We start from the raw sequence: 27,911 nt of genomic DNA on the forward strand, positions 1-27,911 counted from the left end.
CATACTCTCGAACATTCCCAGCGGAGGGGTCCTTGGTGCTCTCTGAGCTTGATTGTTTTCTTGAAGACATTTCATTACCGAGACTAGGTAACATCTTCAGTGCTAGTGATCACTGATGGCGTTGTCTAGTTTGAGTCAAGAAAACCACCAAGCTCAGAGGGCACCAAGGACCCCTCATTTCAACCCTGAAGCTACAAATATTTTTTTTTAAATTTGATTTATATGCCGCCCTTCTCCGGAGACTCAGGGCGGCTTACAATGTGTTAAGCAATAGCCTTCATACTTTTGTATATTTATACAAAGTCAGCTTATTGCCCCCACAAACTGGGTCCTCATTTCACCTACTTTAGAAAGGATGGAAGGCTGAGTCAACCTTGAGCCTTGGAGAGATTCGAACCAGCAGTAAATTGCAGGCAGCTGTGTTAATAACAGGGTGTGTAGACCACTGTACTATCAAGGCTCTCCTTTATTGATACTCAAAAGGACCATAGCTCTTTAGACAGTCAATTCTTAACTTTGTACATGAAGCGCTTATTTCCTCTAGCTTCCTCTGCTTGTCCATCAAGTTCTTAGGATCAACCTTCTTCGTTAAACTTAGGAAGTCATCAGGTAGCAGAAACCAGCACAACTCCAGGACCCAGTGTGAATTTAGAAGGTCTCAAGCTAGATGTATTGGTCTGTGAGAATTACCTTGGGAGACTGAAGGAGAAGCCACTTGGTCAGACAAGACATAGCTCCCAGAAGAATGGGGACATGGGAAGCATCTCAGAAATAACCATCTCTGTTTTTCTGAAAAGCGGGTGGGGGGAGGAAAAAAGTGTTTTCAGACTTGCAAGATTCTGTTCCTTTAATCTTACAATAAATGTAATTTTGGTTTTCAACCAATCAGAATAGAGCTGGAAGGGACCTTGGAGTTCTTCTAGTTCAACCCCTTGCTCAAGCAGGAGACCCTACACCATTTCAGATAGGTGGCTGTCCAGTCTCTTCTTAATAACCTCCAGTGATGAAGCAACCACAACTTCTGAAGGCAAGCTGTTCCACCGGTTAATTGTCCTTGATGTTAGGAAGTTTCTCCTTAATTCGATGTTGCTTCTCTCCTTGAGTAGTTTCCATCTATTGTTTCTTCTCTTGACTTCTGGTGCTTTGGAGAATAAATTGACCCCCTCTTCTTTGTGGCAGCCCCTTAAATACTGGAATACTGCTATCATGTCACCTCTAGACCTTCTTTTTTCTAGACAGGCCATACTCCGTTCCTGCCACCATTCTTCATATGTTTTTGTAAGGTTGGACACTTGAGTTTTTCACAGTCTTCTCCCAACTCCTTGCCAAGCTCACAAGGGCATTGTTACATTAAAGATCTCAGCTACAAGGAAAAGTATGAATCTGCTTGTGATGAAACGGGGTTTGGGTTGTGCATCCATTATAATGTCCAAGATGCGTCCAAACTGTTTAATGCTTCTTTACCATAAGATATCTGACATAGGTGTGATGAAGAGCCTTGGTGGCGCAGCAGACTAAAGTGCTGTTAAGTAACACCAGCTGCCTGCAATTACTGCAAGTTCAAATCTCACCAGGCTCAAGGTTGACTCAGCCTTCCATCCTTTCGAGGTAGGTAAAATGAGGACCCGGATTGTGGGGGCAATAAGCTGACTTTGTATAAAAAAGAACACCGCTTAGGGGGGCCCGAAAGCCCTACTAAGCAGGTATATACAAAAGTATGAAGGCTATTGCTTAACGCATTGTAAGCTGCCCTGAGTCTCTGGAGAAGGGCGGCATATAAATCGAACCAATAAATAAATAAATAAATGAAGGCCGGTAACCCAGCCTTCACTTTCTCTATCTTAGTAAAACGTTCTGTGTAAAAGTCTTGTTTGATCAATATCATGATGCATGGAGGAACTCAATAGGGATAGGCCAATAGGATGACCCCCATGGGACATGGAAGATTGTCAACCAGAAAGTTTAAAAAAATGATAAAGAGCATGAATTAATTAATAAATGAAATGAAAGCTATGGTGTGTGTGTGTGTGTGTGTGTGTGTGTGTGTGTAGCAGGGGTGAAATGCTACCACTTCGGACAAGTAGTAATAAAAGCTATTTCCGACGATCAGCTTTCTAGCTTTTCCTGCTTTCTAGTGAATCTAAATTGCGCAGCACAGCTGTTTCCCCCCTCACTGTTCTATTTACCTCAGAAAAGGCTTCTTAAGCCTCCTTTTCAAGCACTGTGTGGTAGCGCCTGTGGTGTGCATGCACGTAAGGCGTGCATTTGAAGCGCACCGCACATGGGTGAATACAGCGAACCAGTAGCAGACCGGAGGATTTCACCACCTGTGTGTAGTCAAGATAATCAAGAAAGAATTAATAGATCTAAATGAAGGAAGTTTGGCCTTTGTCTGAAGAAGTTTAAATACCTTCTTCCCACTTTGAGTTGGGTACGTCAGGAGAAACATACAAGAATATTGGAAACAGTGTTCATGGATTGTGTGCTTTATTAATACTAATTGAATGATATGTTTGCATGTATCCATCTACACCAGTGTTTCTCAACCTTGGTAGCTTGAAGATGGGTGGACTTCAACTCCCAGAATCCCCCAGCCAGCAACGCTGGCTGGGGGATTCTGGGAATTGAAGTCCAACCATCTTCAAGCTTCCAAAGTTGAGAAACACTGATCTACACTGATAAGGCATTCATCATAAAATATCTCAGTGACTTACTACCCCGTTAAAAACGATAAGCATATGATTTCCTTCAATAACTTAAATCCAAAACAACCACATTGCATCATGAGTCTTTCACCACAATGTATGTCTGAAAGAGAATGATTGAAAAATGGAAGAAATATTCAGCAAAGTAGAAAAATATGATTCCACTAGTGCTGCTACAGAATATTAGAATTAGAAAGGGAAAAATACCTTGTATAGCAGACAGGTGTATTATTAATGTGCTGGCCCAGAAACCAGAAGACTGTTGAGTTCTAGAATAGAATAACACAGTTGGAAGGGACCTTGGAGGTCTTCTAGTCCAACCCCCTGCTTAGGCAGGAAACCCTACACCACTTTAGATAAATGGTTATCCAACATCTTCTTAAAAACTTCCAGTATTGGAGCATCCACAACTTCTGGAGGCAAGTTGCTCCACTGATTAATTGTTTTAACTGTCAGGAAATTTCTCCTTAGTTCTAAATTGCTTCTCTCCTTGATTAGTTTCCACCTATTGCTTCTTGTCCTGCCCTCAGGTGCTTTGGAAAATAGTTTGACTCCCTCTTCTTTGTGGCAGCCCCTGAGATATTGGAACACTGCTATCATGTCTCCCCTAGTCCTTCTTTTCATTAAACTAGACATACCCAGTTTCTGCAACCGTTCTTCATACGTTTTAGCTTCCAGTCCCCTAATTCTCTTTGTTGCTCTTCTTTGCACTCTTTCTAGAGTCTCCGCATCTTTTTTATATCTTTTTTTTTTTCCTAGTCCCACCTTAGACATGAAAACTGGTTGGATGACTTTGGGCCCATCACTTTGTCTCTCTGATTCCACCCAATAGGGTTGTTGCTGGGGGGGGGGGAAATAGGAGGAGGAAAGAGCACGGGTGAAATCCAGCAAGTTCTGACAGGTTCTGGAGAACCGGTAGCGGAAATTTTGAGCAGTTCGGAGAACTGGCAAATACCACTTCTAGCTGGCCCCAGAGTGGTGTGGGAATGGAGATTTTGCAATATCCTTCCCTCAGGAGTGGGGAGGGAATGGAGATTTTGCAGTATCCTTCCCCTGCCACGCCCACCAAGCCACACCTACAGAACCGGTAGTAAAGAAATTTGGATTTCACCACTGGGAAAGAGTATTGTGTTTCTTTGGAGTTTCTTGGTTTCTTAAGTTATTTATAAAAATAAGAAAAACAGGTTAGAAATAAATTTGTTTGGGTCATTTTATTTCCATTCACCCGAAGAATATCAAGTTGGGGACCAAGTGGAACCTCCTTTCTCTCACTTTAGTGTTATGCACTTGGAGATCCTTCTCTTTGAAGGCACCACTGGATCCTATTGCCTACTGTCTTGGATAGCTCTTTGTAAGGAAACAGAGAAGATCTTTGATTGACGTCATCCTACCTCCTCTAGTTGCTGTGCCTACGTCCCAGGCAGGTCATAACTCAACGTGCTATTGTTCCAGTGATGTATGTCTAAGGGAGGCCATTTCCATGCTGTCGTCCATCACTGGAGTGACAACTCTTTGTGGAGTACATCACAGGGAAAAGATTACACAAGGCTGTTGTATTTTAAAGTCTCAATAATAGATCAAAGACATACTGCCTTGTTCCCAACCCTCAAGGCAAAATGGGTAGGCCGTGCTTCAGAGAGAAGAAACAGAGAAGCAACCCAACAGGAAATTGAGCCAATAGAAACACTTGTCTTCTTCCATATATTACACACACACACACACACACACACACACACACACACACACACATACTTCATCTCTTCTTCCTTGTTACACTGTCCTTCCTTCACTGGGAATGCACATTAATGCATGTATCCATACATACGCATTGTGCTCTTGCTTTCTGCGGTAATTAGCATTCTGCAGAGTGCACAAAAAGAATAAGAATTCTAAGCCAAGAAATTAAAACCAGAAGTCATATGGTTAATGTTACTCTAATGCTATAGCAATAGTGTCACAAGTAAATGCCTTATTCTCCATTATGTAAATAGTACATGAACAGGGTATCAGGGGTTAACTTATTCTTCACTTCTTAATGTATTCATACTTCACCACTCCCATATCTAGCTCCACCCATTGTATATATAAGGAGCTACATACATCCCTTCTTTGCTTCTATCTGTGAATATTCAGTGAATATAGAATGCCTTATGTAAATAAAGAGAGATATATTTGAACTCTTAATTCTCAAATTATTTATTGAGTCTGATCCTGAAAATATCGCAACAAGCTGGTAGCAGAGGATGGTTGAATTGACTCAATAAAAACTTAAATATGTCTAAAAGAGATAGGCCCAACACCAGGGCATACAGCAAAGAAATGGAAACGGATAAAGAAATAATCGATGAGTCCACGAACGCAATTTCGAGAGAATCTGAAGAATACACCACAGAAGATGAAGAAATAATAAATGAAAATGATGACCAAGAGGAAAACGAAATAGAAAGCAACGAACTCAGGTCAGAGATACTAAAACTTTTAAAAAGCCAAAAGAGCGATGAAAGCCTCATCGCGAACCTCCAAGATATGCTAAAAAACAACGGAGCAGCGAGAGAGAAGCACATCGCTACTGAAAAGCCAAAAGATTCAAAAATAATGAGTGATACGCTTACAGACAAAAACGCAGTGAAGAAGAACAGCGATCCCGCGCAAAATTTCGAATGGCAGCCATCTTGGTTGCAACAGACCTCCAAGGTGAGCGAAGCAGAGCCAATCAGAAAGCTTGATTCAAAATTTCTAGCGCGAAAGGCATTACTCGATAAAGAAAATGAAAAAGAAAAAATATATACCTCAGAAGAATCAGAATCAGAGAACGAAGAAGATTCAACAGACATGCAAATAAAGTCAGCAATGAAAACGCTTTTTGCTGCATTTGGACCGAAACTGAAGATTACTAAAAAATCAACCAAAAAACAAGCAAGCAAGCCAACGCCTCAAAATCTACCCGCTCCTATCCAGACGACGAGAGCACCGACACCTGAACCCAGAGAGCCCTGCAGATACCACCACACGCCGCAGACCGATCCAAGGACCAGCGCTTTCAACAGAAGGAAACGAGCACCCGCTACCACCAGGACTCCCAAGATCGAGCCGGAGACCGATTCATCGGAAGAAGAACAAAGCGAACGAGCCGCAGCGACGAGAACCTCTCACGACGACTCCAGGAACGAAATGAGCAACGCGCATGCGCAAGACTACGAGGACGGCCCAGGAAGACATGAGACGCGGAGAGAACCATGCAGACTCGTCGCGAGCATTCCCACGCCGTTTTGTAACTTCCAGCATTTATGAGACCACGGACTACCCCCGGTTGTAAGTAATAGACCCAACAATGTTGGAAATTTACCCAGTGACTTCCCAAAGCTGAGAATAGATGGCATTAATTTGCAAGAATGGTATCAGCAGCTCCAGGTTGTCTTTATGAAAGAAAACTTACTGTTTTTTATCACTAATCCCCCCAAAAGACCTTGGACTCTAAAGATAGATTGCTTACACCATAGAGCATTTTTCTTATTAATTTCCAGTGTATCTCCTGCAATGTATCACAGCATTAAGCAAAATCTGACTGTCTCAGAAATTATTCAATGCATGTTCAATTTGTTTCACAGTGATAGTGTAGCTACTACCACAAGAATGTCTAAAGATTTCTTCTCTTCTAGGATAAAACCAGGGGTTACCATAAGTGAACATTTAATATCCTTAAACAAAATTAGAGCAGAACTACATTTAAGGGGGGAGGTGATTTCAGATCAAACGATGAAAAGTGTTATCATCAACTCACTTGACCCATCATGGGATAATTATATGTCACATTTAGACACAATCAATCTAGGATACTTATCCATAGAAAGTCTATCAAATAAGTTAATAGCTGAAGACAATTCAAGGAGGAGTCGCTCTAACAACCACATAGAACACAAACTATATAGAAAGGTAGCATTTCAAGAAAGATATCATGAAACATTTAGATGCCACAATTGTGGGTCCAAAGAACATAATAGGAGCGATTGCCCTAAAATTCCAAAAGAAAGACATAGGTCAGAGTATAAAAATAAGTACAACAACAGACAGTCTTCCATTGATAGACATAGGTATAGAAGTCCACCCAATTTTAAAGAACATAGAGGGGGCAGAGATAATTCAAAGGATAGAAAATCTGGTTCACTGAATGGACTAAACAAACAAGACAACACTAACATACAACAACCAGAGAACAATAATTGGCTTATTGATTCTGGAGCAACTAATCACACTACAAATAATAGAAATATATTGTCTTCATTTGTAGAGGATAAATTTGTAATAAAAGTAGCTAACCAAGAAAAAGTCCAAGTAATAGGTAGAGGGAATGTAACCTTACCTGGCCTAGGAAAAATAGAGGGGGTATTACTAATACCGGAAATACCTCATAACATACTTAGTGCCATAAAACTAAGCAGAGATTCTGATATTAACATTGTGTTCTCAAAGGGAAAAGCAACATTAGAGAAAAATAGAATAGATATAGGTACAGTAATAATCAAAGGAGGCCTACCTTATTTAATAACAAAGGAAAAATGGTTACACAACATTGATTCAAATATGGAAGATAGTATTGAAATAGATAATGGAAACAATAGTAACAGTGACAATGATGAATGTAAAGTAACTCATAATCACAAAGATACACATGATAAAAAAAAACCTAAAATAGGTAAGCCAATTCACGATGAGTGTGCTCATGTTTTACATAGGAAGTTAGGACATGCCAGTTTTCCTGTAGTACAAAAGATGACTGAACACGCAGAAGGTGTTAAAATAAAAAATTGTGAAAACTATTTGGAATGCTCAGTATGTAAGTCTACAAAGCTTAAGACTAGTCCCAGACCTAGAAAATCAACAAGGTCAACCAACAAAATTTTTGATCTGGTACACATGGACCTAGTTGGTCCACTAACACCATCTATTACTTATAAAAAACGTTACTTTCTAACCATTGTGGATGATTATAGTCGTTATGGATTTGTTTACACATTAAATCATAAAGATGAAACCTTTCAGAAATTTAAAGAGTTTTACAAACGTATAGAAACACAGCACAATATTAAAATAAAGCAAATCATGACAGATAGGGGATGTGAATTCATGTCTAAGGAATTCTCCCAATGGCTAAAGGACAAAGGAATGTTACATTACACATCTAGCCCATTTTCCGCATTCCAGAACGGAGTGGTCGAGAGAAAGAACTCAACATTACAAACCATGATTAGATGCACATTAGAAGATGCTGGCTTAGGCAAACAATTCTGGTCAGAAGCCCTACAATATTCCAATTACACACAAAATAGAACTTGGTCCAGCATTGTAAATAAGACACCATATGAAGTAATGTATAATAGGAAACCAAAATTAGCACACATGCACATATTTGGAGTCACTGCAGACGTACACATACCTAAACAATTGAGGCGAAAAGGAGAAAACGTATCCAGAAGACTTAGATTTATGGGATACGAGACAGGTACAAAAGGATACAGATTCATCGATAATAATAACAAATTTATAGTTTCCAGAACGGCTGTGTTCCATGAACAGGCCAACTGGTCTAAAATACATCTTAATGAAATATTCCCAAACACCAACATAGATACCAAAATCCAAGGAAGAAGGACTATAGTAGAACACAATAACAACATGCATAGAAACAAAACCAAAACATGGACAAACAGTCAACACAAAATAAAAACAGATTCATTAACAAAAAAGGAAGCAAGGTATTTACATGACAATGATAGTAAGCCTAAAAAAGCAATCAGAAGTACCAGAAATCAAATGCCAAACAAATACAAGGATTATGTAATGCATATGGATGGAGAATCAACAACACCTAGTACATATGAGGAAGTGTTAAAGCTTCCTCCTAAAGAAAAGGAAAAATGGGAATCAGCAATGACTAAAGAGATGGATAGTTTACGAGGGCTAAATGTATTTACACCTGCAGTTGCACCAAAGGACAAAACCATCATTGGCACTAGGTGGATATATAAAATTAAAAATTTAGAGGGAGGCAATACCCTATATAAAGCTAGATTAGTTGCACAAGGTTATGCACAGAAATATCCCGAGGATTATACAGACACATACTCTCCCACAGTAAGAACTGAGAGTGTCAAAACAGTTCTAGTTATAGCATCAGCACTCAATCTCGATGTGTTCCAATATGACATACAGACTGCGTATTTACACGCAAAATTAGATAAGGAAATATATGTAAGAGCACCTCACAGTCAATACACAAACAAAAATGAGACTTGGTTATTAAACAAAAGTTTATACGGGTTGAAACAATCTGGTAAACGATGGTATGATTGTTTAGTAAAAGTACTTAAAACTATGGATTTCAGTGCCACCACTGCTGATAACTGTTTCTTTGTAAAAAAGGATGATGATTCCATAGAATTCGTACTGATCTATGTGGATGATATTTTGTACATAGGTAAACATAAAGAGAGGAGAGAAACATTTGTAACAAAACTAAATGAACATTTCTCACTGAAATCTTTGGGCAAAGTAAATAAGTATCTTGGTGTTCAAATCAGTAAAACTAGAAGAGGATTCAAACTTTCCCAAAGAGATAAGATCATGGAACTCTTGAATAAATGTAATCTAAGTGATGCTAAGCCCTGTGACACTCCCATGCAAACTGATTTTCTAAAGAATGCAGATGAATCATCCCCTGAATTCAAAGATAATACATTTTATAGGTCAATCATAGGTTCCCTTCTTTACATTTCCAATTGGACTAGACCTGACATTGCCTTGCCTCTCAACTTATTGTCCAGACATGTCAGCAAACCAACACTATACCATTGGGAAGCTGTCAAAAGGATATTAAGATATTTAAAGAATAGTTTAGACTTTTGTTTGTTATTGGAACCTAATAATGTCAAGGAGCCCATCCTCACATGTTACGCTGATGCGGATTGGGCTGGCGATACTTCATGTAGAAAAAGTACATCTGGTTATATATTCCTCCTTAACGGTTGTCCAGTTTACTGGTACACTGGCAAACAAGATTTAGTAGCCACTTCAACAACTGAGGCAGAATATGTTTGTCTATCTAAAGCAGCAAATAACCTTGTATGGTTTAATGATTTACTTTCTGACATTTGGAAAAAACCCACTTTGCCATTTATCATGCATGAAGATAACAAAGCTGCTATCGAAATATCTAGATCTGATGCTATTGGACAAAGGTCCAGACATATAGATATAAAATTTAAACATGTGAGACAGTTATCTCAGGATGGATTTATCAAAGCAGTTCATTGCGAAACATCAGAGCAAATAGCTGACATATTAACAAAGCCTTTGCCGTCTAAGCAACATAAATACTTGACTTCTAAGTTATATGTTTTATATTGTTCTGAATCTGAATGTAATTGGTGTAATATATCGAATCGGCATTTAGAGGGGGATTTGTCACAAGTAAATGCCTTATTCTCCATTATGTAAATAGTACATGAACAGGGTATCAGGGGTTAACTTATTCTTCACTTCTTAATGTATTCATACTTCACCACTCCCATATCTAGCTCCACCCATTGTATATATAAGGAGCTGCATACATCCCTTCTTTGCTTCTATCTGTGAATATTCAGTGAATATAGAATGCCTTATGTAAATAAAGAGAGATATATTTGAACTCTTAATTCTCAAATTATTTATTGAGTCTGATCCTGAAAATATCGCAACAAATAGCACTTAGACTTATATATACCACCTTATAGTGCTTTACAGCACTCTCTAAACCAGTGTTGGTGAACCATTTCGGCACCAAGTGCTGAAACGGGATCGCGCACAGGCATGGGTGTGCACCAGTGGTGGGTTGCTCCTGGTTCGCACCGGTTCGCAAGAACCAGTAGTAAAAACGTTTAGTAGTTCGGATAACCGGTAATAACCTTGGCTAGCCACACCCCTGAACCGGTCCCCGGCCCAGTCGCCGCTCGCCCACCTCATCAGAGGCTTTTTTTTTTTTTTTACTTTTAAAAGCATTTTTTCGACAACCTCTTCGGCTGAAAAAATGCTTTTAAAAGTTAAAAAAAAGCCTCTGATGATCGTGCGGCTCAGCTGGGATCGTCAGAGGCTTCTGAAAGCATTTTTTTCTGCAACCTCTTCAGCTGAAGAGGTTGTAGGGGGGGGAACCCTTTAAAAGCCTCTGGTGATCCCAGCAGATTTGCCTGGTCATCAGAAGCTTCTAAAAGCATTATTTTCTGCAACCTCTTCAGCCGAAGAGGTTGTAGAGAAAAAAAATCCCTTTAAAAGCCTCTGGCGATCCCAGCTGACTTGCTTGATCGTCAGAGGCTTCTAAAAGCATTTTTTTTCTGCAACCTCTTAAGGTTGTAGAAAAAATGCTTTTAAAAGTAAAAAAGAAAAAAAAGTTGGCCATGCCCACCCAGTCACATTACTCCCCCAAGCCATGCCCACAAAATAAGCCATGCCCACAGAACCGGTAGTAAAAAAATTTAGAACCCACCCCTGGTGTGCACGGGTATATCAGAAACTGGAAGAGCAGCCGCCCGGTGTGCACATGGGCACTGGAAATGCATGCGCATGGGCCACCTGTTTTTCTGGGGTGAACCGGTAGCAGATCCCTAATCATCTTTGTTGCTCTTCTCTGTCAAAGCTTTGTTCCCCATATCACTATTTTTCCAATGGTGATTGACAAAACTCTTCAGCAATTCTAGCAACAATCTGACCTGGAAATGGGGAGAATGGATTGGGGATCTGGAAGGAGAAATAATTGTTTTATCAATGGATGATAGTGTGCCATTGAAGGTCTGTCATTGGAAAATGAAACGAAAGAAAACGTATTGCTTTAGAACCCTGGATACGTAATTTCCCTTTGACACCTAAAAATCCCTTTTATGGAGAAAAAAATGTAGCTTGGTTGGCAAATCCATTGATTATTTAAACTGGGGCGACTGCTCCATCCTTTCTTGTAAAACTTAGAAATAATTACATGATCATACCAGAGAAGGGAACAATAACGCATAACAAAGATGCAACCTGATTCCTAATTCACATGTGCAGTATAAGAAAGGAGGAGACGGTTGACTGGCATCAGTATATGTTTGTTTGTATTTCTTAACCATCCATCTCTGTCGGATGACATGAGTGCCATTTTTGAGTATGAAGCAGGTATTCAGCGAATAATTGCTGTGTATTTGATTGATGCTTGAAAGAGGGAGTGGATAGCATTTAGGACTCTCCCTTTGGAAAGACTCATGTCTTCGCATTGCCAGTAATTGAACATAAGTGGTTTAATCTCACGCTGAAGGACTGTGGATGTTCACTTAAAATAGTCACCAAGAGTCTAAATTCAATTTATACAGCATAATACTGCTTAAACCAGAATTTACTTAAAATAGCCATTCAGAATTCTTAAGATTATTAATGAATTCTTATAACAATGCAACTTCCTTCCTTCCTTCCTTCCTTTTTTCTTTCTTTCTCTTCCTATTCTTTCCTTCTTCTTTCTTTCTTTCTCTTTTCCTTTCTTTCTTTTCCCCTTCCTTCCTTCCTTCCTTCCTTCCTTATTCTTTCCTTTCCTATCCTTTCCCTTTTCTTTCTTTCTTTCTTCTTTCTTTCTTTCTTTCTTTTTTTCTTGCTTGCTTGCTTGCTTTCTTGCTTTCTTTCTTGCTTTCATTTCTTTCCTAGTCTTTCCTTTCTTATCCTTTCCCTCCCTCCCTTCCCCCTCCCACCCTCTCTTTCTTTTCTTTCATTCATTCTTTCCTTCTTTCTTTCAACAGGCTTCTAGTTTTAGTTATAGGCTTTTTGTTCTAAACTCATATTAAACATATTTCATTATTAACAAGGAAGGTGTATAAGAATTAAGCACAGCTTCATTGTTATTTAAATGTAATACTCGGAAAAAGACTAAGGCAATTTTGTGGATGTAATTTCTCTTGTAAAGGAATTTTAATTATTATAAGGGAAAGTGGGCGAATATATCTCTTGTAGTACATAACATATGAGAAGGCAAAATGGACTTGATTTCATGTTCAGACAAGTCCCTTTGTTGAAATAAGAAACTCTTCAGGAAGCTCAAGTCACTCATTTTTAGGTGGAAGATAGATTTGAATGTCATGGAAGGAAAATTATGAATTATCCTGTTTCCTGTTGTGGCATTTTCTACAGCATGACACTACAGGTAGTCTTCAATTTATGACCATAATTGAGCCTGGTAATTATGATCATAAGTCGAGACAGTAGTAAAGTATGCCTGGACACTAATGTGGCTGGACCCAATTTTACAACCTTTTTCACAGAGGTCATAAAGTGAACACTGTGGTCATTGAGCAAATCCATTATTCACTATGGACTTGGTTTGGCAGAAACTGGACGTAAATGCAAGTTTCTGACAACACCATTGTAAATCATGGTCATGTGACCATAGGACACTGCAAATGGCTGTAAATGTGGGCTGGTTGCCAAAATTGTGATCATGTGACTGCAGGAGGGGCTGACATTGGAACTTCAAAACTAGGTTGTAAGTAGCTTTTGGGTGGGTCTACCATAACTTCAGACAGTTATTATGCAACCAGCCAAAAGTCAAAGACTCCCTGTATGCTGGCTTAGCACAAGGGCTTTTTTTCACTCGACTTTCCAATGTCCCCATGAACATATCATCCTAAACACTGTATATTAACTTCGGGCCAGTCATTATCTCTTGCCCTACCTCCCTGACAAAGTTATATTGGCCAACATGGACCCTGAATGAAAAATGGGACATGAATTCAATATAACATGAATAATGAGTTAACCCAATACATTTTCTCCACAATGTGCAGATTGTCCATTGAGAAAAGCAGAAGGTGAGACTGACGTATTGGCCTTATTCTTGGAAGCATTCTAGGTCCCTAGGTTTCTACATTATTTATTTTGGAAATAAATAGGATGAGGAGGAGTTCCATAGGGATGGAACTAATGACATGTTGGCACAATCCCAGTTTTAATCATTTAAATAAGTCTGAGATGTTTTCTTAAGTTACATTTCTGCTTCGGACTGAGGTTTCATTTATTTGGCTGTTGTCTTGGTTGCAATTCTTTCTCCTGTCCCTCAAGGTTATTCTCCCAGTCCTTACAGTTCTCTGGAACAGTTACACCTTTATCCAAATCACTTAAATTTTCACACTGGGGTCTAAACTGATGTCCAAAAAGAGGTTCCTGATCTTTAAATGATCTGGCTAAGTAGATGGCAAGAATCTTAGCCAATGGCTCTTCATTGTTTTGCCATAGAATGGGTCTCAAAGCTCTATCAGTAAAGGTAAAGGTAAAGGTTCCCCTCGCAGAGATGTGCTAGTCGTTCCCGACTCTAGGGGGCGGTGCTCATCTCCGTTTCAAAGTCGAAGAGCCAGCGCTGTCCGAAGATGTCTCTGTGGTCATGTGACCAGCATGACTAAACACCAAAGGTGCACAGAATGCTGTTACCTTCCCACCAAAGGTGGTCCCTATTTTTCTACTTGCATTTTTTACGTGCTTTCGAACTGCGAGGTTGGCAGAAGCTGGGACAAGTAACCGAAGCACTAGGGATTTGAACCGCTGAGCTGCTGACCTTTTGGTTGACAAACTCAGAATCTTAGCCACTGAGCCACCGTGTCCCCCTCTATCAGTAGAGGAAACCAAATCTTTAGGCAAGCCATTGGGGAATTGTCCCATGCTTACTTTGAATGTTGCTTATTTATTTATCATATGGTACATTCACATCATATTTCAGTAAAAAGGAACACAAGAATAAAATCCAAAACACAGGCTATAAAATCTAAAATCTTAGCAAGAAGATTATAAATGTATATCTAAGCTGCAAGTATAAGTTTTTTTACTTCATTTGTTGTAGCCAGGAAATCAGCGAAATCTCCATTACAGGATCTGCTTTGATACTCTGCTACTATGTGTTGGATAGTTTATTTTTCAGCTCCACGGTCACAATTCAGTGATGGTATCTTCCCCACATATAGAGAGCATCTGCCCATCTACCGTGACTAGTGCGAATTCAGTTCAATGTTGTCTATATCTGGTCAAATCCAGGTGGTTTTTCCAAGATGCAGAGAGAGCTTGTGGAGGGTGATTTTCTATCCAGTGTCATTTCCATATGTTGTAACTTGCCATCGGAAGTTGTGGGTGCTCCAACACTGGAGGTTTTTAAGAAGCGATTGGGCAACCATTTGTCTGAAATGATATAGGGCAGTGATGGCTAACCTTTTTGCCATCGCGTGCCAGGAGAGGGGGGGGGCGGGGGAGGGTCACACATGCACGTGCCCACGCGCATGTGCACGCAACCCCACCCATCCCCGCTCCTGGCACATGATGGCCTGGTAGGCCCATTTTTCTTTCTTACCTGATTCCAGATCCTTTCTATGCATCTGGGAAGGTCGAAAACAGCCTTTCCCACTCCCTTGGAGGCCCTAGGGAGGCTGAAAGGGTCCATTTCCCAACTCTCAGTGGGACAGGAAGTGATGTTTTTTGCTGTCTCCAGCCTCCAGAACCTCTCTAGGAGTCTCTAGGAGCCTCTCTAGGAGTCTGTAGGAGCCTCTCTAGGAGTCTCTGGAGGCTGGGGACAGGAAAAAACATCACTTCCTGTCCCACCAGGAGTCGGGAAATGGGCCCTTTCAGCCACTGTAGGGCCTCCAAGGGAGTGGGAAAGGCTGTTTTCGCCCTTCCCAGATCCATAGAAAGGATCTGGAGCCAGGTAAGAAAGAAAAACGGGCCTTCCCCACCCCCCACCAGGCCCTCCAGAAGCAGGAAACAGTCTGTTTCCCTACTTCTGGTGGGCCCAGGAGGCCCAAAAATCAGCTGTCCGGCGCGCGCATGCGCCCTAGAGCTGAGCTGCCGTGCCCACTAATATGGCTCCGCATGCCACCTATGGCATGCGTGCCATAGGTTCGCCATCACGGATATAGGGTTTCCTGCCTGAGCAGAGGGTTGGATTAGAAGACCTCCAAGGTCCCTTCCAACTCTGTTATTCTATTATTCTGAAATCATCTGTTATATCTAAATCATCTGACTTCTGCTGTTCAGAACGAGCAAGTGAGTTCATACATCTTGATTCATGTGCTATAAATGAATAAGCAAAACTAGCAGCAATAGCATTTAGACTTATATACTGCTTCACAGTGCTTTAGAGCCCTCTCTAAGTGGTTTACAGACTCAGCCTATTGCTCCCAACAATCTGGGTCCTCATTTTACCGACCTCGGAAGGATGGAAGGCTGAGTCGACCTTGAGATTCGAATTGCCAAATTGCAGGCAGCAGGCAGGGAGCAGAAGTAGCCTGCAGTACTGCATTCTAACCACTGCACCACCGCGGCTCTCTAAAACTAACTAGTTAAACGAGCATCTCAATAATTATTTCAGTTTTGAAGTTGGCCAGTTGAGTTCCATCTGAAAATAAGGGGCAGGAGAAATGAAATGGAGATGGATGCAGAGAGAAGGAAGTCAGGAGTAGAAGATCAGATGAACGTTATTCTCCGTGGCCTCTCAAGAATTATAAAAAGGACCTGGAGCACACGCTATTCTTCCAGGCATTTCAGAGTTACTGGAAATGAATTTAATTCCTGGCTACTCCAAAGTGGCTTTGTTAGGTTATGTGGATTCAATCAGCAACAGGACCTCTAAATATGCTCTGTTTTTCAAACAGCTCCATCTAAATGCAAATGGAAGCTTGTTATAGCAACCCAACAGCTGAGGGCTTTCTCCCATTAAATAGGCATGAGACACTAGGCTTAATTTAATGCGAAGATTCCTCTGGATAAGAGGAATCTCCACTCCGTGTTTTGTATCATTTCCTAACCATGATTTCCACAGCACCGGTAATATGATAGATATTTTTAAATCTCTGCTTTCTACTACCAATCCCCTACCCACCCCCGCTGGCTGCTTCCTTACTAAAAGGAATGGCAAAATCATCTCTTTCTGGAAATGGCTTGTCTGTGGGCACTCTGTCAACTAGAATGCAGAAATTTGTAGGTCTCTCTCAAAGAAAGGCCCTGAGGTGGACGGGGGGAGGGGACAGAATAGGAATTTGCTAGATATATATACAATTCGTAAGGGATAACACTTCTGTAATAAATAGTCCCCAACAATGTCTAGGATGACAGATAACAGATTGTGTCAAAGCCACGGTGGCGCAGTGGTTATAATGGAGTATTGCAAACTTGACTCTGCCCACTGCCAGGAGTTCAATCCTGACCAGCTCCAGGTTGATTTAGCCTTCCATCCTTCCAAGGTTGATAAAACGAGGAGCCAGATTGTTGGGGGTAATATGCTAACTCTTTAAACTGCTTAGAGAGTGCTGTGAAGCACTATGGGGTGGTACATAAGTCTACAGTAGTGGCCAAAATTGTGAAAACCTTTTGGGAAAAGTGTAGTTTCAAGATAATCATATTCCACTGCTGGAATGTCCTGGGAATAGCCCAGACCTTAACCCAATTGAAAATCTATGGAGCCGACTAAAGAAACTTGTTAATCAGAAGCGACCCAGCAATAAAACCCAGTTAATAGAAGCTATCATTCAATCTTGGTTTCACATTATCTAATCACAGAACTAAAAGACTTGGTTCACTCCATGGGAAGATGTTGTAAGGCCATAATTCATGCTACAGGTTACCCAACTAAGTATTAACTGACATGGTGATAATTTTTGTATATCTCTTTTTTCTATGGTGATAATTTTTGTATATCTCGTTTTTTCTACGTGTTTCATTTTTCTTCTTTCTACTGTAACTGCTATTCTAATAGCAAATCCTTCATAAAAGTTATTGCATTACATTCTTGATTAAATTATCTTTCCCTTGATATATAATTTTATGGTACTACTAAAAAGAAAAGTGGTGTTATTAGCTAGTTTTAGAAAAAACACTTTTCTCAAAAGGTTTCCCCAGTTTCGGCCAATACTGTAAGTGCTATTTCCCTTGGACTCAAATAATCACCAATGCTGAATGCAACATTGGTTTCTAGAATGGAGAAATGTGTGCTATCTTTCCATGGCTGGCTCAGGAATTCTAGGAGTTGAAGTCCACAAGTCGTAAAAGGGCCAAGGTTCCCCACCCCTGATCCAATGGGTCTCCTACATTCTTAGTAGGAATAGCCTCTTGTCACTATTCTAGCACACAGGTTTCTATTAGGTATCCCATATTCCCCAGCCCCAAATCCTGCCTCATCAGGGGGTGGTTGTGGTGGGCAGAGGCTCTGGTAGTGGTATTTGTGTTCCTGGGAGAGATAAGCAATGAACACTGGGAGTGCATGTGTTAGCCTTGTGAAGTAGTCCAGATAAGAACCACAGCCAGGAGAGTGGGGAATGGTGTCCTTAAGGACTGGCTAAAAGAATGCAAATGACCAGATGACTGCAAGGAATCCTTCCATTTCCCACCATCCAGTCAGAGCTGAAGAAGTTTCTCAGATGAGAAGCGAAACATCTTCAAAGAAAAACCAGAAAATCCAGTTGCCTCTTGAAAAAAGTACCTTTGGGACAATCCAAAAGGAGGATTCAAGCATCCAAAATATCAGGTACACAACCTTTTTTAAAGCAGAAACTACTATTTATAGTGAACATTTTGGCTGCCCTGCTTGATTGGCAATGACAATGAACAATGAACTATTTAAACCTAGGTATCTGTTTATGATGCTTTGGTTTCTGGTTTTACTTCTTTGTGGGTCACCCGGCGTCATATAGCTGTGAGATGGGCTGCTATATAAATTGTTTAGACAGATGAATAAATGGCAATCAACACACAATTTGCCATGCCATGTTGGCGCAGTAGAAGAACTGTGGTGGCCCATTGGTTAGAATGCAGTACAGATAAAGGTTCCCCTCACACATATGTGCTAATCATTCCTGACTCTGGGGGCCGGTGCTCATCTCCGTTTCAAAGCTGAAGAGTCAGTGCTGTCCGAAGACGTCTCCGTGGTCATGTGGCCAGCATGACTAAACGCCAAAGGCACACGGAACACTGTTACCTTCCCACCAAAGGTGGTCCCTATTTTTCTACTTGCATTTTTTACGTGCTTTCGAACTGCTAGGTTGGCAGAAGCTGGGACAAGTAACGGGAGCTCACCCCATTACACGGCACTAGGGATTTGAGCCAGTGAGCTGCCGACCTTTCAATCAACAAACTTAGCATCTTAGCCACCGAGCCACCGCATCCACCGGCAGTTGGCAGGATTGCAGGCTAATTCTGCCAGCTGCTAGCAGTTTGATCCTGACCGGCTCAAATCATCCTTCCAAGGGCAGTAAAATGAGGACCCAGATTGGTGGGGGCAATATGCTCACTCTGTACACTGTTTAGAGAAGGCTATAAAGTAGCCCAGAAAGTCCAGTTGCCTCTTGACAAAGCATCTTTGGGACTTTCTCCCTCAAAGAAGGGTTGATAATTCCTGGATCCATTCCACTTACGCCGAGGCTGAAAGATATTAACATAAACATAACTTCTAATTATATTCTATTCTTCTTGCTTAATGCTAATATAAAGATGAAAGATGAAGAAGAAATTAGAGATGAGTGACCTAACTACAACAGGCCACCTTCTATAAGTACAAAGATTAAAAAAAAGGGGGTCAATGAATAGAGAATTTGCAATCTTGGTGAAAAGGAGCTGTTTGGCGGTAAGTGCAAAGGACTGGAATTAGGACTGGAATTCTTTTTTTCCTTTGCAGTTTTTATGTGCTTATTATATTTGGTATATACGGTTATATTGTTGCTTTATTTTTCTATATTCTTTTTCAAATTTATTTTTACTTCAAACAAGGGGGTATTCAAAAATGTTATAATCAAGAAACGTGCAGAGTTATTCAGTTAATGTTCATTGAATACAACATGACCTACTCTACACCAAGCAAAAGATATGAGAATGAAGAACCATTTTTAATAGTTTAATGCAAGAATATCTACTCTATTATTACTTATAATTGCTAAGACCCAAATTTATATTGATATTATGCTGTTTAGTTTCTCCCGGAAAATTGTAATACCTCATTCGTAAGAAAAAATAAATAGAAGTGGACATTTAAGTTTTTTCTAAAAAAATAGGAGAGTATGGAAAAAAGTGGGACCACATATTCCTTCTATTCAAGGAAAAAGATTTTGACTCTGAAATGTACAAAGCAAACCTAATCATTCATATATGTGTATGTGTGTGTGTGTGTGTGTGTGTGTGTGTGTGTGTGTATGTATGTATGTATGTATGTATATGCATATTCTTTCTAGCCAGGTTTTACCTACGTAAGCTAAGATGTTCTACAGCCCTGGTTCTGTGAAATCTCATTCACAAGTTTCTGGGCTTTTTTTTTTTCTGCTGACAAACAGCAACTCTGTGCTGCTCTTTGGGAGACTCAAATAGCTATTTCTGCCTTGTAAGGCGTCATCAGTGAGCCACACCCTCTTCTCAGGTATCCTCCCTGTAAAGGTACAATGTGTCTTTTTCTTTTTCGTAGGCTTTTATGTGCATATTCTTTCTAGCCAGGTTTTACCTACGTAAGCTAAGATGTTCTACAGCCCTGGTTCTGTGAAATCTCATTCACAAGTTTCTGGGCTTTTTTTTTTTTTTCCTGCTGACAAACAGCAACTCTGTGCTGCTCTTTGGGAGACTCAAATAGCTATTTCTGCCTTGTAAGGCGTCATCAGTGAGCCACACCCTCTTCTCAGGTATCCTCCCTGTAAAGGTACAATGTGTCTTTTTCTTTTTCGTAGGCTTTTATGTGCATATTCTTTCTAAACCCGAATAACCAAAGACCTACATACAAACACCCGCAAAAAACTCAGAAAACATATATATATATTTGTCTATGTAAGTTTTCACGGGTATATATGTGTGTACAGTTAATATTTCGGGTTTCTTCCCATGTAATTGTGAACATATCCCTAAAAGAGATATCCTTTTAGGGATATGTTCACAATTACACGGGAAGAAACCCGAAATATTAACTGTATACACACACACACACACACACACACACACACACACACACACACACACATATATATATATATATATATATATATATATATATATATATATATATATATAAAGTGTTTTTCTATTGAAGCACCTGGTCTACCCCAATATGTGGGAGGGAGCATAATGCTTCCCGTTCACCTTTCAGCTCCAATCCAGGAGCCCTCAAGCAGTCACATTCACGACAAACCAAGTTTGAATCCGAGTAAGGGTATGGCTAGCTGATGAGAAGCTAAATAGCTTGAAATAGATCTATACTATTTTCCCTTTATTTCTTTATCAGCGAAATATAAAATTGTGTGTGTGTGTGTGTGTGTGTGTGTGTATGTATATGTATATATATATGTATATGTATATATAGAGAGGTAGGTTTCAGCAGGTTCTGACCAGTTCTGGAGAACCAGTAGTGGAAATGAGTAGTGGAAATTTTGAGTAGTTCGGAGAACCAGTAAATACTACCTCTGGCTGGCCCTGCCCCCATCTATTCTCTTCCTCCAGAGTCCCAGCTGATTGGGAGGAAATGGAGATTTTGCAGTAACCTTCCCCTGGAGTGGGGAGGGAATGGAGATTTTACAGTATCCTTCCCCTGCCACGCCCACCAAGCCATGCCCACCAAGCCATGCCATGTCCACCAAGCCACACCCACAGAACCAGTAGTAAAAAAATTTGAAACCCAGCACTGATATATATACAAAGAGAGGGGGGGAGGGAGGGAGAGAGAGAGAAAGAGAGAGACGGCCATATGGTAATATTTCGATCAATTTCAACTTTGTGAACCTGGGGTGAGAGAAGCAATCATGTGAAATGCAGACAGTACAACAAAGATATTCAAGGCTGCCCAAGCTCTGAAGATGCTGAATGAAGTCTGCCCATGAGGATAATCATTCCATTTTCTAAATAAAAAATGAAAGTTAATCCAAAATACATTCAGAACATTGCTTTCTACTGTAAATGTATCTTCTGGAAACAACATCTATATCATTGCATTGATGGTTATAATAAACCATAAGAATGCATCAATGGATACACAACCCCATAAAATTTAAATTATTAAATTTGATCCTTCCTGACTAGAGATTTAAATCATGGATTATATCAGTTTGGGTTTAAATCAGATTGCCCTACTTCACAAGACTTGAGTTGATCAGGAAGACCCGCAACAGTTTAAAGACTATATACAGTAGGTAGTCGTCATCTTACAACTGGTTTAAAAAGGGGAGTTAGAACCCAGATCCAGGGTTCCAACAGTCAACATACGCCCCCCTCACCTGCAATCACGCAATCACAGCTGCATTCTAGAAAATAACCTGAAGTACAAGTATTCCTTGACTTATGGCTGGTTACTTAGCAGAGGGCTGTTTATAATCTGAATTTCAAGTTTCAGTGATTGGGCTATTCTTTGCAATCATGTGATTGATGACTTAACTTCAGGTGCTCAACAACTGTGCTGCATTAATAGTCAGTCAGTCACATGGCCACATTTTATGACAGTTTTGTGGAATAATGGCACTTACTTCTGATTTTTGGCAAAACTATGCCTTAGCAGCCAATGGGCTCACAGTTACAACTGCTGCATTCACTTAATAACCATGAGAATAGAATAGAATAGAATAGAATAGAATAGAATAGAATAGAATAGAATAGAATAGAATAGAATAGAATGGAATGGAATGGAATGGAATGGAATGGAATGGAATGGAATGGAATGGAATGGAATAATAAATAAAATAAATAAATAAATAAATAAATTTATTTCTATACCACCCTTCTCCTGAAAGACTCAGGGCGGTGTACAGCCTATTAAAAACACAAGACAACATCAATTAAAATAATTTAAAATTATTAAATGAATTCGGCTCAATTTAAAACCCCACGAATTTAAAACCCAATTTAAAATTGTTATGTTGATAGCCCAGCCTGGCGGAACAACAGGGTCTTGAGTGCACAACGAAATACCCAGAGGTCGGAGATCTTATGTATTTCCGGGGGCAGTTCATTACACAGGGCTGGGGCTCCCACAGAGAAGGCCCTCCCCCTGGGTGTCGCCAGCCGACATAACTTGGCCGATGGCACCCTGAGGAGACTCTCTCTGTGGGAGCGAACTGGCCGGTGGGAGGCTATTGGTGGCAGAAGTCGGTCTCAAAGGTACCCGGGTCCCATGCCATGGAGCGCTTTAAAGGTGGTAACCAACACCTTGAATGGCACCCGGAAGACCACTGGGAGCCAGTACAGCTCGCGCAGGAGGGGTGTCATGTGGGCACAACGGGTTGCGCCCATAACCACCCGCGCGGCCGCATTCTGGACCAGCTGGAGCCTCCGAGTGCTCTTCAAGGGGAGCCCCATGTAGAGAGCATTACAATAGTCCAGCCGGGAGGTGGAATGGAGTGGAGTGGAATGGAGTGGAGTGGAGTGGAGTGGAGTGGAGTGGAACGGAACGGAACGGAACGGAACGGAACGGAACGGAACAGAACAGAACAGAACAGAACAGAACAGAACAGAACAGAATAACAGAGTTGGAAGGGATCTTGGAGGTCCCTGATCAGGCAGGAAACCCTATACCCGTGATGGCGAACCTATGGCACACGTGCCACAGATGGCACGTGTAGCCATATCGGTGGGTATGCAAGCGTAGCTCTGGCGCGCATGCACGCCCTGGCCAGCTGATTTTTGGGGCTTGTGGGCCCACCAGAAGTAGGGAAACAGGCTGTTTCCTACCTCTCGAGGCCCTTGGGGGGTGGGGTGGGGAAGGCCTGTTTTTTGCTCTCCCCAGGCTCCAGAGCCTTTCTAGGAGCCTAGGAAGGGTGAAAACGGTGGGACCGGAAGTTGGCAAATGGGCCATTTCTGGCCTCCGGAGGGCCTCCGGGGGGGTGGGGAAGGCCATTTTTGCCCTTCCTGGGCTCCTAGAAAGGCTCTGGAGCCTGGGGAGAGCAAAAAATGGGCCTACCAGGCCCACCATGCCATTACATGCCAAAAGTGGGGGGAGCGCAGGGGGGTCGTGCACGTATGTGTGGGGGTGGGGCGCATAGAATTATGAGTACGGGCATGCGCGCATGCGACTTCCCCCCCACACACACTACCCCCGCTTTTGGCACGCAATGGCAAAAATGTTAGCTATCACTGCCCTATACCATTTCAGACAAATAGTTGTCCAATTTCTTCTTAAAAACTTCCAGTGTTGGAGCATTCACAACTTCTGGAGGCAAATTGTTCCACTGATTAATTGTTCTAATGAGATTTGTACTTATGACCACCAGGTTCACTTAACGACTTCTGCAAAAATATTGTAAAATCAGGTTGGTCACATTTTACGATTCTCACAACATACAATCATAATGGGCAGGCTCCATTCAAGTCATATGTTTGAGGATTACCTATATATCATTGTTTAGAATGGATTCCCATTCTGCCACCCCATCTATTGAGTTCTTATAGAATTAATTTCTTGAAGCAAAAATCTTCTTGTCTCTCTCTTGAATTCCCAACTTAATTCTTAGATGAACTCTATTTTGTTTACTGTTTTAAAATGTTTCTTGGCTTTGCTCTGTGTTTGCTACCTGTGCTATAACACATTTTATTGCAGTAATTTAATGTTCTCATAGTATCACAAAGCAGCTTTGTGATAATTAGATAAGAACAGATATACATATGTTGTTGTTGCACTAATGACTACATTAACAACCCCAATATTACAGTACACTAGGTTTTTATAGATTGGCACCCCTCTAAGCAGTGTGCCTCATATCTCAAAGGGCTAAGCTATTTCAACTGGAAAAGGCCATTTGGCAAGACTCCAGTGTCTAAGTGGAAAAGACATACACTATAAAGAGTCAAAATATGGCCTCAAGATGTATACAGAGAAAACATTTTGCACAGGATAATCAAATCAGCATTATATATGTTACCGTCAATGTGTGAAATTAGGCATTTCATAGAATGCCTAGGAAAACTATAGAATGCCAAAAATGGGACGTCAAAGTATGAAATCCTTAATATTTCACACATTTCCTAGGTATTCTATGCAATGCCGAAACCGGCAAAGTATAAAATACTCCCATTAAAATGCCATTCTAGAGTGGAGTGGAGTGGAGTGGAATAGGAACAGGAAATAGGAATGGAATGGAATGGAATGGAATAGAATAGAATAGAATAGAATAGAATAGAATAGAATAGAATAGAATAGAATAGAATAGAATAGAATAGAATAGAATAGAATAACAGAGTAGGGTAGAGTGGAATAGAATAGAATAGAATAGAATAGAATAGAATAGAATAGAATAGAATAGAATAGAATAGAATAGAATAGAATAGAATAGAATAGAATAGAATAGTTTATTGACCAAGAGTGACAGGACACACAAGGAATTTGTCTCCAGTGCATAAGCTCACAGTATACATATAAACAGGGTCATAGGAAACAATCATAGTTACAATCATTAATCATAAGTTACAAAATCCAGATTCCAGCCTTCCTTGATGCAACAAGTAGGTCAATGCTGGTCTTTTTCTCTTGTTTTTTTTTTCAGTAACAAAGTCCTATACTTTATTTTGCATTTCTTCTTTTGTTTTCATATACATCTTTTCAATAAAAGGTTACAGTTAAAGTTAGGTTTAGGGTTAGGGTTAAAGTTAGAGTTAGAGTCAAAGTTAGGGTTAGGGTTAATATTACGGCTAAGCAGTGGTGGGATTCATTAGGTTCTCTGCCCTAATGATTTCTTCCAACAACCAGTTTGGCAAATTGCTCAGAAAGTTAACAACCGGTTCTCCCGAAGTGGTGCGAACCGGCTGAATCCCACCACTGGGGCTAAGGTTAGTTAACCTAATCCTAATCCTAATCCTAATCCTAATCCTGACCCTAACCCCTTTCATGACTCTCTTTTCATATTTTGCCAAAATAGTTCTTCTCATTCTGCATAATGCCTAAGTACTATACATAGGGAAAGTATATGATGATGTTCGTCCATCATGTTCAAAGGGAACCTTGACATCTAAAGGGCTACGGGAGTTGGGGGGTGTCAAGACTTGCGCGTCAGAGGTGGTATTCAGCTGGTTTGGTTCGCTGGAAACGGGAGCAGAGATCGCAGGTGGGCCCTGCCCACCCGCCCCAGCGCTATGGCATCCTATTTAGCCACATTTTTGAGGCTGGGCGCATGTGAGCAAAGCGCATGCATGGAAGGCCAGGCACATGCATGGAAGGCCAGGCACATGCATGGAAGGTGCACACGCACACGAAGCGAGTGTGCGCGTGCGAGCAAACCACTGGTAGCAATATCTGAAACCCACCGCTGTTGCGTGTGAATTGGATTAAAGTAAGGGAGAGGTGCTCACTCTCTCTTCCCAGATTCCATCTTGCTCCAATGGCAGGACAAGAGTTGAGTCAGTTGGAGATATGTTGGGTGCAGTGGTTGACCAGGGTATTTTTCATGCTTTGCTGTGCTCTTAGCGTACCATGTCGCTTGTGGAGACCGCCTTCATGACCATTGTCCTATTCTGGTAGGTTTCATCCACTCAATCTGCCAGACTTTGTCTTCACATGTTCGGGATAGACAAGTCCCTATCTCGCCAAAGAGCTACCCTCAACCTGGTTTGGTCAGCCTGTCAAAGCTGTTGCACAGGGTGTGGCAACTGTGCATGCTATAGCTACTGGGAGCCACAAGCGAGAGCTGAGTGACAGGTGGGGACCAAAGGTGGACGAGCTGCTCTAAAAGGACACAACATGCCCCTAAACCAGAGGTGCTACCCCTCCCTGAACACACCATAAACCCCAAGGGAAAGTATTTAGCAAATTAAAATAACAGAGACATTTCATGCTTTGCCTAAAAATCGGTAGATTTCCTAAACATTCTAGGAAATGCCAGCTTTTCACACATTGTCGGTAACATATATAAGACTCTGAGGTTTGTGAGCTTGTATTATTTGTATACACAAAGGTAATAAAATCCTGTTCTTTCATGTCTACGCATTTGTGTGAGTATGTGTGTGTGATTGTTTTTGTGTTTTAATGGCTCAGTCTGTTTATAAAGCATCAGTTCCTGTAGGTGTAACTCTTGTCAGGGCACATATTATCCAATATAAACTCTTTAATAACATTTGAAACTCTGGAAAAAAAATAACTTTCTATATAAAAGGTAAACTCTGTAATTCCACTATTGGCTTATTGCTTTTAAAATGATACATTCCCTCTATTTCTGATGTTTATGTCAGGAGTGCCATAATAAGACTCCCCGAACACAGGTAAATATTACCACCAGGTTTTTGACTGAAGTTTTTAGAGAATGAAAAATATTTGAAGTCCTTGAGGATACCCCAAACGCAGGCAATAAGAAGTAACATACTTATTCAATAACAGATGCTGAATAACTGTTGAAACAAGGAAATTGAAAACTGGGAATAGAAAATAATGCTCTGGCCGACATCTGGAGAAATATCATATTATAACATTTTGTTTTTGATTTTACTTATTTAATTGGTACTCTTAGAGAACACAGAATGATAAGTTTGAAGGGACTTTGGAGGCCTTCTTCTACAACCTCATTTTCAAGCAGGACGTCCTATACCATTTTAGACAAATGGCAGTCAAACCTCTTTTTGAAACCTTCCAGTTCACTGATTAATTGTTCTCACTGTCAGAGAATTTTTTCTGAGTTCTAGGTTGGATCTCTTTTTAATGATCTTATTAAACCCTTATTATACCCTTTCCTCCCCCCTCAGATCCTTCAGAGAATAGTTTGACCCCTCTTCTCTGTGACAGCCCCCCAAGTACTGGAAGAAAGCTATTATGCCACCCCTAATCAGTGGTGGGATTCAAATAATTTAACAACTGGTTCTCTGTTCTAATGACCAGCTGGGTGACAGGCAGCACTTGGCTTCCTGCAGCCTCCTGGGAGCAAGAATGGGCCACGGGGGGTGGGGGCACGCTGCACCCCCTGTGCCCTGTTTTGGGCCTAGTAGGCCTCTCTTCCGCCTCCTGGGAGCAAAAACAGGCTGTGGAGGGGTAGCGCCGCACCCCTCTACACCCCGCTTTGGGCCTAGTAGACCTCCCTTCAGCCTCCTGGGAGCAAAAACAGGCTGTGGAGGGGCAGCGCCGCACCCCTCCACACCCCATTTTGGGCCTAGTAGACCTCCCTGTACTTACCTGGGAGCCAAAATGGGGCGCGTGGGGACTCCTGGAAGGGGAGGGGAGGGGTGGGGAGGGGAGGAGCCAGCCAGCAATTTAACAAC

This window comes from Pituophis catenifer, unplaced genomic scaffold (assembly GCF_029215685.1).
Source record: "Pituophis catenifer annectens isolate HBS135680 unplaced genomic scaffold, rPitCat1.0.hap2 SCAF_1, whole genome shotgun sequence".
Lineage (NCBI taxonomy): Eukaryota > Metazoa > Chordata > Lepidosauria > Squamata > Colubridae > Pituophis > Pituophis catenifer.